Here is a 12,899-nt window from a genome sequence, read left to right as displayed (position 1 = left end):
GGCTAGCATTGAGAAGGTTCCAAATGAGAGTGCAAGGTATCCCAACAGGAGGTGGAACATATTAGTATTCAGATATCCAGGCTCATTCAGCCCATGCATCAGGGTGGTATGCGGGGACAGAGACCAGGTGTGATAGTGATTCTCATGAGGTGTGGTTAAGTATTGAGTGAGGCGAATCTGAGCACGCAGCCTAGTTCTAGCACATAGGAGGTTCTCAACAAATACTGAGCTATTCTGATTATATTATTTTAGACTTTTTCTTCTTCAAGAGGTTGTTGTTGCCATTGTTGTTACTATTTGGCCTACCAGTGTAGGCAGAGCCATGGTTCTAGAGAGTCGACAGTAATAAACCGTAAACAAAGACCACAGTGTTCCTATTCAAAGCCAAGACTCATAACTCTAACAATTCAGAATTCACAGCTTCCAAATGATACCGTAGTAGTTCATTCAATTCCTCACTGAAGTAGGAAAGCAGATGTTCTTAATGTCTCCAATTTCCAGATGAAGAAACTCCAATTTCCAGATAAAGCCCAGAAAATCCATTGATGTCTAAAAAGCTTACAACTAAGAAGCAGCTGAATCAGAACTTAAATTCAGAGCCTCCAATTCCAAATTAGGTCCTGTTTTCTCTGTGCACTCCTCTGTGTTGATGCATGAGACCTAAGTTCCTCAACTCCCTCTTGGCCAGAGACCAGAGCAGGGCTTAGCTCACTCATAGCCGCAGGCCAGGTGGTCCCCGCCATGCCGAGTGAGGCGGGAGAGGCTGGGCGCCTGGCAGGTGACAGTGCTTCCTCACGCCTCACAACTGCTAAGACAAAAGGAAGGCACTCTGGGTGGGGACAGTAGCTGCTGCCAACCCAGAAGTATTTCAGTGGTATAAGGGAAGTGGCCTCCTGCTATCAGGGCCTTGGACGGCATCGTGCTGTCCAAGTCCAAGCCATTTCACAAAATGGCCAAGTTGGTGAAAGAGCAGGTTTCTGTGAGTGTGAAAGTGGATCCAGATGAACATTCTCTTCCAAAGTCTTCGTGGAGCTTCCCCAGTGGGAATTTGGTGTCTTCTCCCTGTGTCACTGCAGACACATTTCCCTAAGTTTAGTCTTGTCACACGATAGTGCCTGCTTTTAAAGTTGCCCATATGTGAACCACACGCTCACTCTCTCCCTCCTCATGGTGTTAAAATGTGGGCGTGTGAAACACTCCTCCCCAGCTGAAATCCTTGTTGTGTTAGAACTGTGTGTCCATTCTGTCCCCCGAGGGAAATGGAGGTCTCTGGATTTTGGCTAAAGCCCCAAAGCAGAGTGCGGTGGGCAGTAAGTATCTGCATATTATAAAGAAAGCAGACCCTCCAGAGGGAGGCCAAACAGGCCCTTTGCCCTTCACCCTGCTCACTATCCCGTGAAGTCCACGTTAGCAGGAGACACAGACTCATAGCAAGGGGAATCGCTGACTGGTGAGCTGAGGGCTTTTGGGGATGGGGCTGTGGCATTTGCCCTCCCCTTCCCATGGTGCCCCCTTCAGGCAGGTGAAGGAGGGCCGAGAAGAACCCTCATCAGAACTGCCCTCGGGTGTGGCCCCTGCCGTGCCCTCTTCCTGGGAGAGAGGCCCTCTCTGGAATTCCTCAGCACACTCCTCCCCATGGAGCAGGAGCCGGAGCCTGTGGGATTAAGGGGACGTGTCCTCCTGGAGACCGTGCCTCCGCCTCCCCATCATGTTCCAAGTGCCCAGGCCTTCAGAATGTGTCTCTTTCCAGGGCCTGCTCTGATCTGCTTTGGGTCCTTCCCCCAAGGTGGACTGTGCTCAGCTCTGGGCAGCAGTTTGGGAAGGATATGGGTGGATCTTGGATGTACAGTCTGGGAGGCTCACTGCCCTTATGGTGTGGAAAGGAGTTGGGAGTGGGAAGAAAAGCAGAGCAGTTGTCGGCCAGCGACAGGGTCTGGGGATGGGAGGAAAAGCTCAGATTCAAATTCCAAGAAGACCGAACATTCTAAATGCAAACTGACCTTTCAGGCCATTGAGGAGCTATATTTGTCAAGGTGGGAAGCTAGAACTTATTTTATTTAATAGTAATTTTGACTTGACTCGTAACTTTGAAACATTTCAATATTTGGCATTTTGGTCTCCATTTGGCTCTTGCCTTCATTGGCTTTTGCAATGTAAGGAGGACCTGCATGAAGGAAAGCTGCCCTCTGCTCCCTGGCTGGCTGAACATGACGTACAGAAGAGCAGGGGTTCACCCACTGCCTTGGGAGAGGTTTGCATGCATCCCTGAGAGTTTGGGGGTGGATGCAACTCTCAAGCCTGGAGCTTGCCTGGCGCACTCTGAACTCAGGGCTAGCTGGGGTGTGAGCTTCTTATGTGTGAGGTCCAGTGGTCCAGTCTTTAACTGAACTCTTGTCCTGGGAAGTGAGGGTTGCCATTGTGTGGCAGTGAAAGGCCCCTTATGGAAGGTCCTTGGTATTTCTTGGCCACGGCCAGAGATGGGGATATGTCTTCTCAGCAGTCACTATCTAGGGGATGCAATCAAATGGATGCCTGGGTGTCTTAGGGGACCCTGAGTGAGAGGGCTTCCTGTGCGGGCAAGGCACGTGGAATGGTCTTCCCCTTCTTCTTACTAATCACCATTCCTCCTTCCCACTTCTGAGCAAGCAGAATCAGCCTTCAGCTTCAGGAAGAAGGAAGCTTCAACATGAAGTGAGAGAGAAGTATTCTCTTGGAGGAGACTTCTTAATACCTGAAAGGCTCTTAACTACCAAAGGAGACCTGGTCTTATTAGTGGAAGCAGCCCAGAAAGCTATGGAGTGAAGACAAGACATTGGAGGGGCCTGGGGCTGAGGGTGGGGGAGATGAAATCTCATAGAGCTTGGGATGGGGGAAAGATAAACTTATTTCCTTTTGTTCTCTAACAAGTTCATTAACCTGGTTATACTGTTAAAGATTCTGTGCTCACAAATAGCCTAACACCAAACTTGGTATGTTCTTCCTTGGCCTTAATTCAGAGTGGAACATCTTTTTGCAAGAAAAATGAATATTGATTTGATAACTGGTCCTTAGGTAGGAATTACTTATCTCCTCTTAGTCTCTTCTGTAGGACGAGAATGATGGTACCTACCCAGGGAGTTAGGAAGATCACAGTGAGTGAGGAAGTGCATGTGGACAGATGCTCAGCAAGTCTCCATTTTCTCCCCCTGTCTCTTCCAAACAATAAATGTATTAATATGGTTCATGATGAGAAATGTGAAACTCACAGGAGTGAGGCTCATAACACCATTTCCCAGCTCCTCCGGTGTGGATCCTTTGTTGGCGGCTGCTGCCTGCCCTGTGATCTCGGGTCTTGGTCTGGAGGGTGAGCCCTGCCCTTTCTTATGTGTCTCCAGTGAAGCCTTCTGCTCATGCTGAAAACGGCAAAGGTGGCAGGCTCAGCCTATCCCTTCACTCTCAATGTTTGGACAATTAATATGTCATTTCCTAATCAGTGTATATCGATGCGTTATTTATTCTAGCATGATGATTGTGGCCAAAGATCACCACTGGCATTGGCTCTCTATTGTTTTGTACATACTATTTCTCAGCACAGGCTTGAGAACAATGGGCTCATTGATTCCACCTGACTCTTGGGAAGGATGGACTTTGCCAGACTAAGGCTCTCTGAATGTCGGCCTGGAAGTTCATGAATCCCCTTTTAGGAGTAAATTGAGCCTTTGTGGTTGGGAGTGGTGAGGAAGGGAATGTGCCTCTATTTTCCTTGCTATTTATTGCTCTGCATTGAAAAAAAATATCTCTTTGCTTCTCTGACCAGAAAGATGGTGTTTCATTGAGGTAGAGCCCATTGTAATTAGGCCAGCAATCAGCTTGTCCACACCAAAGTGCATCACTTGCATTCTCTGTGCACACTCTCTCTGCCTGCTCCACCCCACCACATCCCTCCTCTGCCTCCCTGTTTACGCGTTTGGTTCAGAATGAAGAAATAATGAAGGTGTTTAGGGATCCTAGCCTCATGGGGTAGCAATTGGTACAGAGAGGCTGTGACACAGAGTGACCTGGAATTCCAAGCGGAAGACTGAGGTATGAGGACAGCTGAGATTGTGCTGTGGTCCTTTCTTAGCTGTATTCTTGTCCTGTGAGCGTCCAGTGGTCCAGTCTTTAATTGAACTCTTGTCCTGGGATGGGAAGGTTACTATTGGGTGGCATTGAAAGGCCCCTTATAGAGGGTCTTTGATATTTCTTGGCCACTGCCAGACTTGAAACCTTAGTTTTGGTGATGTGTCTTCTCAGCAGTCACTACCAAGGGGATACAATCAACCCAGTGCTCTCTTTTGGTGGCCAGATGGCAACAAAACTGGTGTATCAGATATGTAATCCTCCTCTCCCTCAGCTCAGAAGGGCTGGAGGAAATCCACTCTCGAGGAGTTAAGGCTGCTCTGATATTATAAGGGTGTATGTTGGCCAAGGCTCAGAGTGAGTCCTCTGGGAACCAAAAGTCCTGAATGATGGTATTGTTGCACTTGATTGCCTCTGAGGAGTGGTCTGAAAGAAAAGAAGAGATAAAGTAGAAATGTTAAATGTTTCCAACAAAAGCTATTAGCGGAGAATTTCCTGACTCAGTACTTGTTGGCAGTTTTTGAGGTTTTTTACAGACAACACAAGGTTACTCTTTTTTATGTGTGTGGTTTACTTTGTTGTTTAGTTTTTCTTTTAGCTTATTGGTTTTCATTGATGAGAGTGTTGGGCAATCCAGGGGCCCAGGCATTGCCAGGAAAAGAGGGGAGCCATTTGGTGACCACTCATGCTCGGTGCCAGCGGAAGCCTGAGTGTGGCCTTGCTACCCTGGCTTCTGCTGAAGTTTGACCCACCCTCATCTAAACACATCGGAGCTGTTCTCTTGGCAGCCTCCAGTCTTGGGAGTGTTTTCCTTCCCACTCCTATGGAGCACTGGCTTATTAACCTACCCACCATGTGACCCCTGACTTCTGTGGAGGGATGAATTGTGTCTTCCTCAAATCCATATGTTGAAGTCCTACCCCCAGTACCTCAGAATGTGATGTATTTGGAGAGAGGATCTTTACAGAGGCAATCAAGTTAAAATGAGGTCGCTAGGGTGGGCTCTAATGCAATATGACTGGTGTTCTTATGAAAAGGGGAAATTTGAGGACAAACCCACACACAGGGAGAACACCATGAGGAAGACAAAAGCAGAGGTTGGGGAGATGCTTCTATGTGCTAAGGAAAGTCAAAGATTGCACACATCTTTGAACATCACATATGACACTTTGGCATTTGAGAAAACAGCAACAGCAGGAAGGCCACTATCACCTTCCCTTAGCCCTTTTCTCCAGAAGTAGGTCATAAAATCTCGAAAGAATTTTCTGACCTTCCCCTGCAGCAGGTCATAAGACCTTTATGGGAAAGCTGCCCTCCCTATAGCTGGAGGAAAGAAACATCCTTATCTCTGAGGACAGGTACACAGAAGAATCTGAACAAACAGGCCTTGCTAAATTTCTCCCCGTTTATTACTATTAGGTCACACCTCCTTTGTCCAATCATACTTCTCCACAATTATCCACTTCTTCACCAAGCTTAGGATAACATTACAGATGTTTCCCTCTTTTTTTGGGTCTTCATTTCCAAAGGTTATGCTGTGTAAAACTGATATTAAATAAATTTGCCATGCTTTTCTCCTGTTAATCTGTCTTTTGTTATAGGGGCCACCACAGCCACGAACCCAAGAGGGGAAGAAAAGATATTTCTTGTCCCCTAAAGACTTCTAGCCTCCAGGACAGTGAGATAATGAATTCCTGTTTTTTTTACCCACCCTGTCTATGATACTTAATTACAGCAGTCCTACCAAACTGATACTATACTAGTTAAATAACTTGGAATTCTCAAGTTGGCTTTGTCTTCCTCTTTATGGTTTTTCCTCTCCCCTTCCCCTCGCCTTCCACTCTACTATATTGGATTAGGTCATGCTCTGGAGCCAGATTGGTCAACTCAAAGCTCTGCCATTTACTAGTTGTGTGTCCGTAAGCCATTTGTGCCTTTGTTTATCCATCTATAGAATGGGAATAATAAGAGTAACACCTTCTTCTTAAAATAGAGGTAATAATTGATGTAAGGCACCTAAAATAGTGCCTGCCTTGAATGGCAGAAGTTCCCAATCACTGTGCACAATCCAAGTATGTAGATGTCAAGTTTACTGAGTGCCTACTCTGGACAAATCCAGTGGTGTCAGTACTGAAGGAATAGATTCCAGATTAATAGAAGATATTGTTTCTGTTTAGCTGTTTTACTCCTGGGATTTGTGATGTAATTGGAGACATGAGACACTTAGAGGAAACAGTTCACAATGCAAGGCATGATGTGATTACAGGATCACAGGATCAGCATGCTGGCTCCGGCAAGCGTTTCTGACCCTAACAGCACCTGAGAACAACTGAGGGTGCTTTGAAAATCGACCACTGCCTGGGCCCTTTTCCTAGACCAGTTAAACAGAATTTCTAAAACTTGAATTAATTGGTGAACCCCTCTGTGCCTCCATTTCCTCATCTGCAAAATTAGGGCAATACTTTACCTCAAATCTGTTGCTGTGAAAATAAAATGAGTGAATGCAGGTAAATGCTTGTAATAGAGCCTGCCACATATAAACACTCAATAAATGTGAGCTCTCATTGGTGAATAAATGTTCAAACATGAATACCTAGTAGACTCTGCTGAAGCCTTTCAGAATATTGATGCCTATTCACTTGGAAAACTCTAAGAATGACTTTCTCTGCTGTCCTTGTCGTGTGAAGGCTGTGGCAGTTTTAGAGTGCTTGAAACTAGCGATCCTTGTTGGGCAGCATAGGAGGACTAGGTCCTTCAGTTGTTTACTTAAGTTGGTGCACGCAATTTAGAGACATTTTAAAGGAATATTGCAGTCAACAGCTCCACAAATAATGCTGCAGAAACACAAAGATGAGCTGGCTGGGCCAGTGGAGGAAAGGCAAGTAGGTTCTCTGGTAGATTCAGGAGGAAAAGTGACCCCAGAGCATGAAGGTTTAGGATATTAAAGATAACGGGCCTTTGCTAAGTGCTAGGCCTTCTCCAATGGGCTATACATGCATGATTTTATTTAATTCTTACACCAAATGGATGGTGGCTATTATCCATTCCCACATTACAGATGAGGGATGAAGGCCCAGAGGGGTTAAGTAACTTGCCTGAAGGTGGTAGAGAAATGATTCAAATCCAGGCTGTCTCCAGATTTGCTCTCTTAACCACAGCATCACAGCCTCTGGACCCACATGGAAGACCCTGTGGCTGAATCTGCAGGTGGGTCACCTCAGATTCATCCTTCATCCTTTCCTTTTTAACCATTTTTCTTCTGTTTTGATCACCTCCTCTTGAAGAGTGAGGGATTCCCATCCTAGGGATGTGGGCATGGCTGAATGAGACATGATACCTGACACTGGACAGATGGTATGAACTGTGGTTTATTTGTACATATGTCTGCTCAAAGCCCCGGGAGTTGGACACCTCATGCTGTGCAAGGCCACATGGCTGCTGCACTTGGAAACTGAGGGAACAAGCAGAGAGAAGCAAGCTTTGCAGTATCAGGAGAGTGGTGTGCCCCTGGTTTGTGAGGGAGAATGTGGTTACCTTGTTTGAATAATTCCTTGGTCTGGCAGGGAACTGAAGCCCGCTACTAAGGGGTAAGCAGGAACTGTATCCGGCTGCTGCTTTTTTTTTTTGTTTTTTTTGTGAGATGGAGTCTTGCTCTTGTCACCCAGGCTGGAGTGCAATGGCATGATCTCAGCTCACTGCAACCTCTGCCTCCCAGGTTCAAGCGATTCTCCTGCCTCAGCCTCCCAAGTAGCTGGGATTACAGGTGCCCACCACTACGCCTGGCTAATTTTTGTATTTTTGGTAGAGATGGGGTTTCGCCATGTTGGCTAGGCTGGTCTCGAACTCCTGACCTTGTGATCTGCCCGCCTCGGCCTCCCAAAGTGCTGGGATTACAGGTGTGAGCCACTGCGCCTGGTCTCTCTCTCTCTCTGTTTTTTTTTTTTTAGAGATGATGTCACCCAGGCTGGAGTGCAGTGGTACAATCATAGCTCATAGCTCACTGCAGCCTTGAACTCCTGGGCTCAAGTGATCCTACCGTCTCAGCCTCCTGAGTAGCTGGGACTACAGGTGCAAGCCACCATGCCCAGCCCTATCTGACCTCTGATAAAGAGTGTCGTTTGGCTAGAAAACCTTATCCTCAGAAGCAGAGTGGGGAGGGGAACTTGCATCTAGGCCATTTGGGGCCTGCCATACTTTGCCAGATGTCAAGGCAGCACGTAATATTGGGTGTTGACTTTAGGTCTTATATCACACCTTCTTCTTTTGTCTTCATCCTTTCCCCCACTTCCTGTGCTTTCCTTTTCTTTCCTCTCATTCTTAGGCAATGGGTGTAAGGTCAAAGACACCGGCCTGGGCTCAGATTCTTGCCCTATCACTGACCAGCTCTGCAGTTATAGGTGAGGTTCTCAAGATCTCTTGGCTTCTGCCTTCTTATTCCTAGAAATCAGAAAATATAAGTCCCTTTAAAATGTATCTGTTTTGAGATCTAAATGAAAGCCTGAAAAGCACTTTTATCACAGTGAAAAGTGCTCAATAAATGTCAGCCATGCTCATTTAAATGGCCTAACTCTGGTAGCGACATTTGGGGCCAAAGGATAGCTCTTGATGGCTGGGTCTGAAAGCCCATTTCAGGATGAGGCAGTGTCAGCTCTGTTAAGGTAACAGGATTGGGCCTGAGCTGTTAGAAACTTGGCCTCAATAAGACTCTAGGTGAGGTATCTTTTCTTTCTCAAGAATCTCAAGGGCTTAGGCCAACAGAGCCTGTGCACTCATGCTTTAAAAAAAACCAAAAACCCCAAACCAAACAGAAAAACGTAGCAACAATAGCTGCTTGGGCCACATGTCACTCTATTATCTCCCACTGTTGGCCTGTGCCAGTACAATCAATTGTTCCGCTGTCCCATTCGGTAACTTGGAAACTGTTTGTGCTGAGGATCTATGATAAGCACTTTGGCTGGAACTAACGTTCCTTTGGAGGTGAGGAGGGAGAAAAGGAAAGCAAGATGACCTGGCTGGGGACAGGCAATTCTCTAAATGCTGGTCTAAAGAGATTGAGTTCTTGAAAGCAGGTAACTAGAAAGAGAATATTGTTCTACTTCCTTCTCTTTATTCTCTGGGCTCACATTTCTAAGATCTTTAATTTTCAAAACTTGAACAAGAAAGTGTATTAATCTTAAATGTCTCCCATTAATCATCAAGTCCAGCCCAGTGATGAGAGATAGATGACTCACTTCCACAGTTGATTTCTTGGTGATGGTGGGTCAAGGTTTACCCCTCCATTTCCCCTACTGTCTCGCTAATGGAGAAAGCTTCCCCTTAGGAAGTACCCGTCTTGGAGCAATTTGTCAAGGGAAAATTGCAGGTGGGAATAGCCACTGACATGAAAATATTTCTCTTAGGGAAACAAGGTGAGTAGCATAGCATGGTGATTATAAGCATAGGCCCTACCTTTGAGAGTTGTTGTAGGATTAAATTACAGAATTAAATAAAGCACATAATTCAGTGTGTGACATAGTAAGTAGGTCTGCGATAAATAGTGAATATTTACTACACCTCTTTACATGCCAGACACTGTACTGAGGACTTTTGCCATCATTTGAACCTCATCATATTTCATTGACTGAGCTATTATTTCCCTCTGGTTTACAGACGGGGAAACCAAGATGCTATGTGACTTCCTCAAGATCACACAGGTAGTAAGAGACAGAACCAAGATTTGTACCCATGTAATCTGACTCTGAAGTGCATGTTCCAATCACTATACATGCTGCTCTCTCAGTGAACAATGACTCTTACTATGAAACAGGAGGCAAAATGAGCTTGCTGCCATGAGGATAGAGCCCAGGATGTTGTCCTGTATGTTGTAGAGTGATGGATCCTCTTCTACCTCAATGACCACTAGGTTCCTGTAGGCAAATTATGAGTGATTGAGTCATGAGGAATAAATCCAGCCACTCCACTGCTTTTGCTGACTGATACTCAAGTTCTTTTGTAGAAACTTGAAATTCCACAATATCAGTAGGGAAAAATAAGAGGTTACTTTTAGTTCCCCAGGCAGCATGCCAAAGGTTAAGATGCTCTTTAAAAAATTTTAAAGAGTTACCCTTTCTGACCCTGAAAAATCTCATCCCATAAATGTCAGATAAGTTGCTCTGCCACACAGCAGGTGGTCTGTCCCCAACTCCCTGTTAGTGCTGGGCCCTGGCAAAGTCAGGAGGTTGTGCTGTGGGTTCTACAGAGGGGCCTGTCCAGACGTGGATGCCCTGGGGCTTGGGAGAGGGCTTCCAGAATGTGGGGCAGGAGGTAGTGCTGAAGGACAGCTTCAAATTCTGGGAATACTTGGAACACTGAAAAGGCAAGTCTGTTTTCATATGGTTGAAGACAGCCCTACCCTCTAAGACCATTTGCAGATGTGGGTCTAGCAGTTTCTATGAAACGTCTTTGTCCTCAACTGGCAGAATCTAGAAAAACCTCGTGGGGTTGGAATGACCCAATTTGCCGACTCCGAAGCCAGGCTTTGGTCATCATGCAGGCAACTCTGTCTTCACGCGTTTGCATGCAGGTGAGGCTGGAGCAGACAGCATGTTCCGGAACACCTTAATGATGTCAGGACGCTTTTCATTGCTCATCTATCACGTAACAGCTCAGATTTGCAATGTGCTACCCGCGTTCTCCCTTTAGCACAGACAATGCGTTCTTTCAACAGTGTGCGGCTCCATGGGAAGGGCTCTGCAGCAAGTGAAGTGGTGGAGTCCACAGCTGCCCTTCTGGGAAGGAGGGGTGTGAGGGCAGGTGGGGACCAGATGCCTGGCCACAGCGGAGCTGGGGATGAGCACATGGAGCAGCCACTTCTGGTTACACTTCCTCATTTCTCTGTGCTGAAAGGTGTCATATAAATGCTAAGTAGAACAGAGAGAGATGGGGCCTATTTGCATTTTGTCTAATGTGAGCAGATGCAGATAGAAAATAGGCTTAGCCACGGCCGTTCACCTGCCCCGCTAGGCCTTCCGTCTTCAGTTCATTTCAATGCCCCCCGCGTCAGTTCCGCTCCAGCGCTGCAGCAGACATGGCATGGGGTGCAAAAGGGGCACGTGCCCTCTGTCCTCAGTGGGTTTGCAAAACTTGTGAAAGAGACAGGTTTAACCACAGGAACCATCTGAGGACAATACAACCCAGCATATGGCTCAGTGGTAAGTCATGGGGAACAGTTGAAATGCTGGAGGAGGTCGTGGAAGAGAGGACCATGCGTGGATGGGCAGGAAGGCTTCTTAGGGGAAATGGACTGGACTTGCCCTGTGAAGCTGGCCAGCAGGTAGGTGGGCAAAGATGGTGAGCGTTGATTGTCTACGCCCTTTGCCAGACCCTCACATCTGCTATTCTGCTGACATACTCCCCTCCTCTCTTTCAATGGTTGGGTCCCCCTCATCAATTAGGACTTGGCTTAAAAGACTTCCATGAGGCCTTCCTCAACTGTTCTAAGTAGCAGTGCTCTGCACTGCATTATTCTCTATCACCGTATTCTGTTTTTTCCTCCCTCCACTTAATGCAATGTATAATTAGATGTTCGCTTGTTTCAGTCTTCCCCATTGCATTTCAGCCACCACATAGTCAGGGGCCATATGTCTGCTTCATTCACTTTTTTTTTCTTTCTTTTTTTTATTATTATACTTTAAGTTTTAGGGTACATGTGCACAACGCGCAGGTTAGTTACATATGTATACATGTGCCATGTTGGTGTGTTGCACCCATTAACTCGTCATTTAACATTAGGTATATCTCCTAATGCTATCCCTCCCCCCTCCCGCCACCCCACAACAGGCCCCAGTGTGTGATGTTCTCCTTCCTGTGTCCATGTGTTCTCATTGTTCAATTCCCACCTATGAGTGAGAACATGCGGTGTTTGTTTTTTTGTCCTTGCAATAGTTTACTGAGAATGATGGTTTCCAGCTTCATCCATGTCCCTACAAAGGACATGAACTCAATCTACAGCTAGAAATACCATTTGACCCAGCCATCCCATTACTGGGTATATACCCAAAGGATTATAAATCATTCACTTTTGTATTCACAGACATGCACAATGCCTGGAGGCTAAGAGGTGCTCAGTAAATACTTGTTGAATGAATGAGTGACCTTTGAGGAAAGCCTCATTTAGCAAATATATTTGTTGGCCAGTTGAATCCAAGCTCTTGTTTTGTATTCTAGAAAGAAAACCTGCAGATTCCACTGATCTGGCATGGAGCTGGATGTCTTTCAGGAAGAAGAGTTTTCATCAAAACACAACCACAACAAAGCAAGAAAAAAGAGCAATTGATGTAAGCATGCCAGTCAGGTCCACATGTTAAGAAACAGAATAAAAAGAAATAAAAATTGACAAACAATTGTAAATCATACCAAGGCCCTGCATAAATACGACTTGCTATTATGCATAATACAATATATGGCATTTTTGTCTTAGAAGCTGTCCAATGTGGTTTATTACTGGAAGAATTGGGTGAATCTTGTTAAAACACAGCTTTACCTGAAATTTGATCCGTAGATATGAACCCAGAGGACAATGTTATGGGGAGTTTCCAATTATGGTTTTAAGTAAGGAATTGTGGAATTCTCATTTCATCCTCTTCAAAACTTCTTGTTTTGAATTAATAAGTAGACTGCATTATTCTCCTTTTAAAAAACAATTGTTTTGCTTGGTCAAGACCAGAAGAATCATGCCAGCTCTAATGCAGGAGAGAAATACATTTTAAAAAATAAATATCCTTGGCTGTACAGTTGATTGCCTTTCTATTCGAATTTAATCT

At 45.6% G+C, this 12,899-nt stretch overlaps 1 long non-coding RNA gene across 1 annotated transcript in view; it reads left to right on the top strand.

The window, feature by feature from the left end:
* LOC134761487 (uncharacterized) overlaps positions 1–12,441 on the top strand; it is a 201,307-nt gene extending 188,866 nt beyond the window's left edge. The window contains exon 3 of the long non-coding RNA XR_010140161.1: positions 12,304–12,441. This is a non-coding gene — a long non-coding RNA (uncharacterized LOC134761487). The remainder of the gene's footprint in view (positions 1–12,303) is intronic.
* The last annotated feature ends 458 nt before the right edge of the window (positions 12,442–12,899 follow it).

The sequence above is a fragment of the Pongo abelii genome, chromosome 4, assembly GCF_028885655.2.
Source record: "Pongo abelii isolate AG06213 chromosome 4, NHGRI_mPonAbe1-v2.0_pri, whole genome shotgun sequence".
Taxonomy (NCBI): Eukaryota; Metazoa; Chordata; class Mammalia; order Primates; family Hominidae; genus Pongo; species Pongo abelii.
The sequence above is the reverse complement of the archived record's forward strand: the minus strand, read 5'-3'. Positions and strand labels throughout refer to the sequence as shown.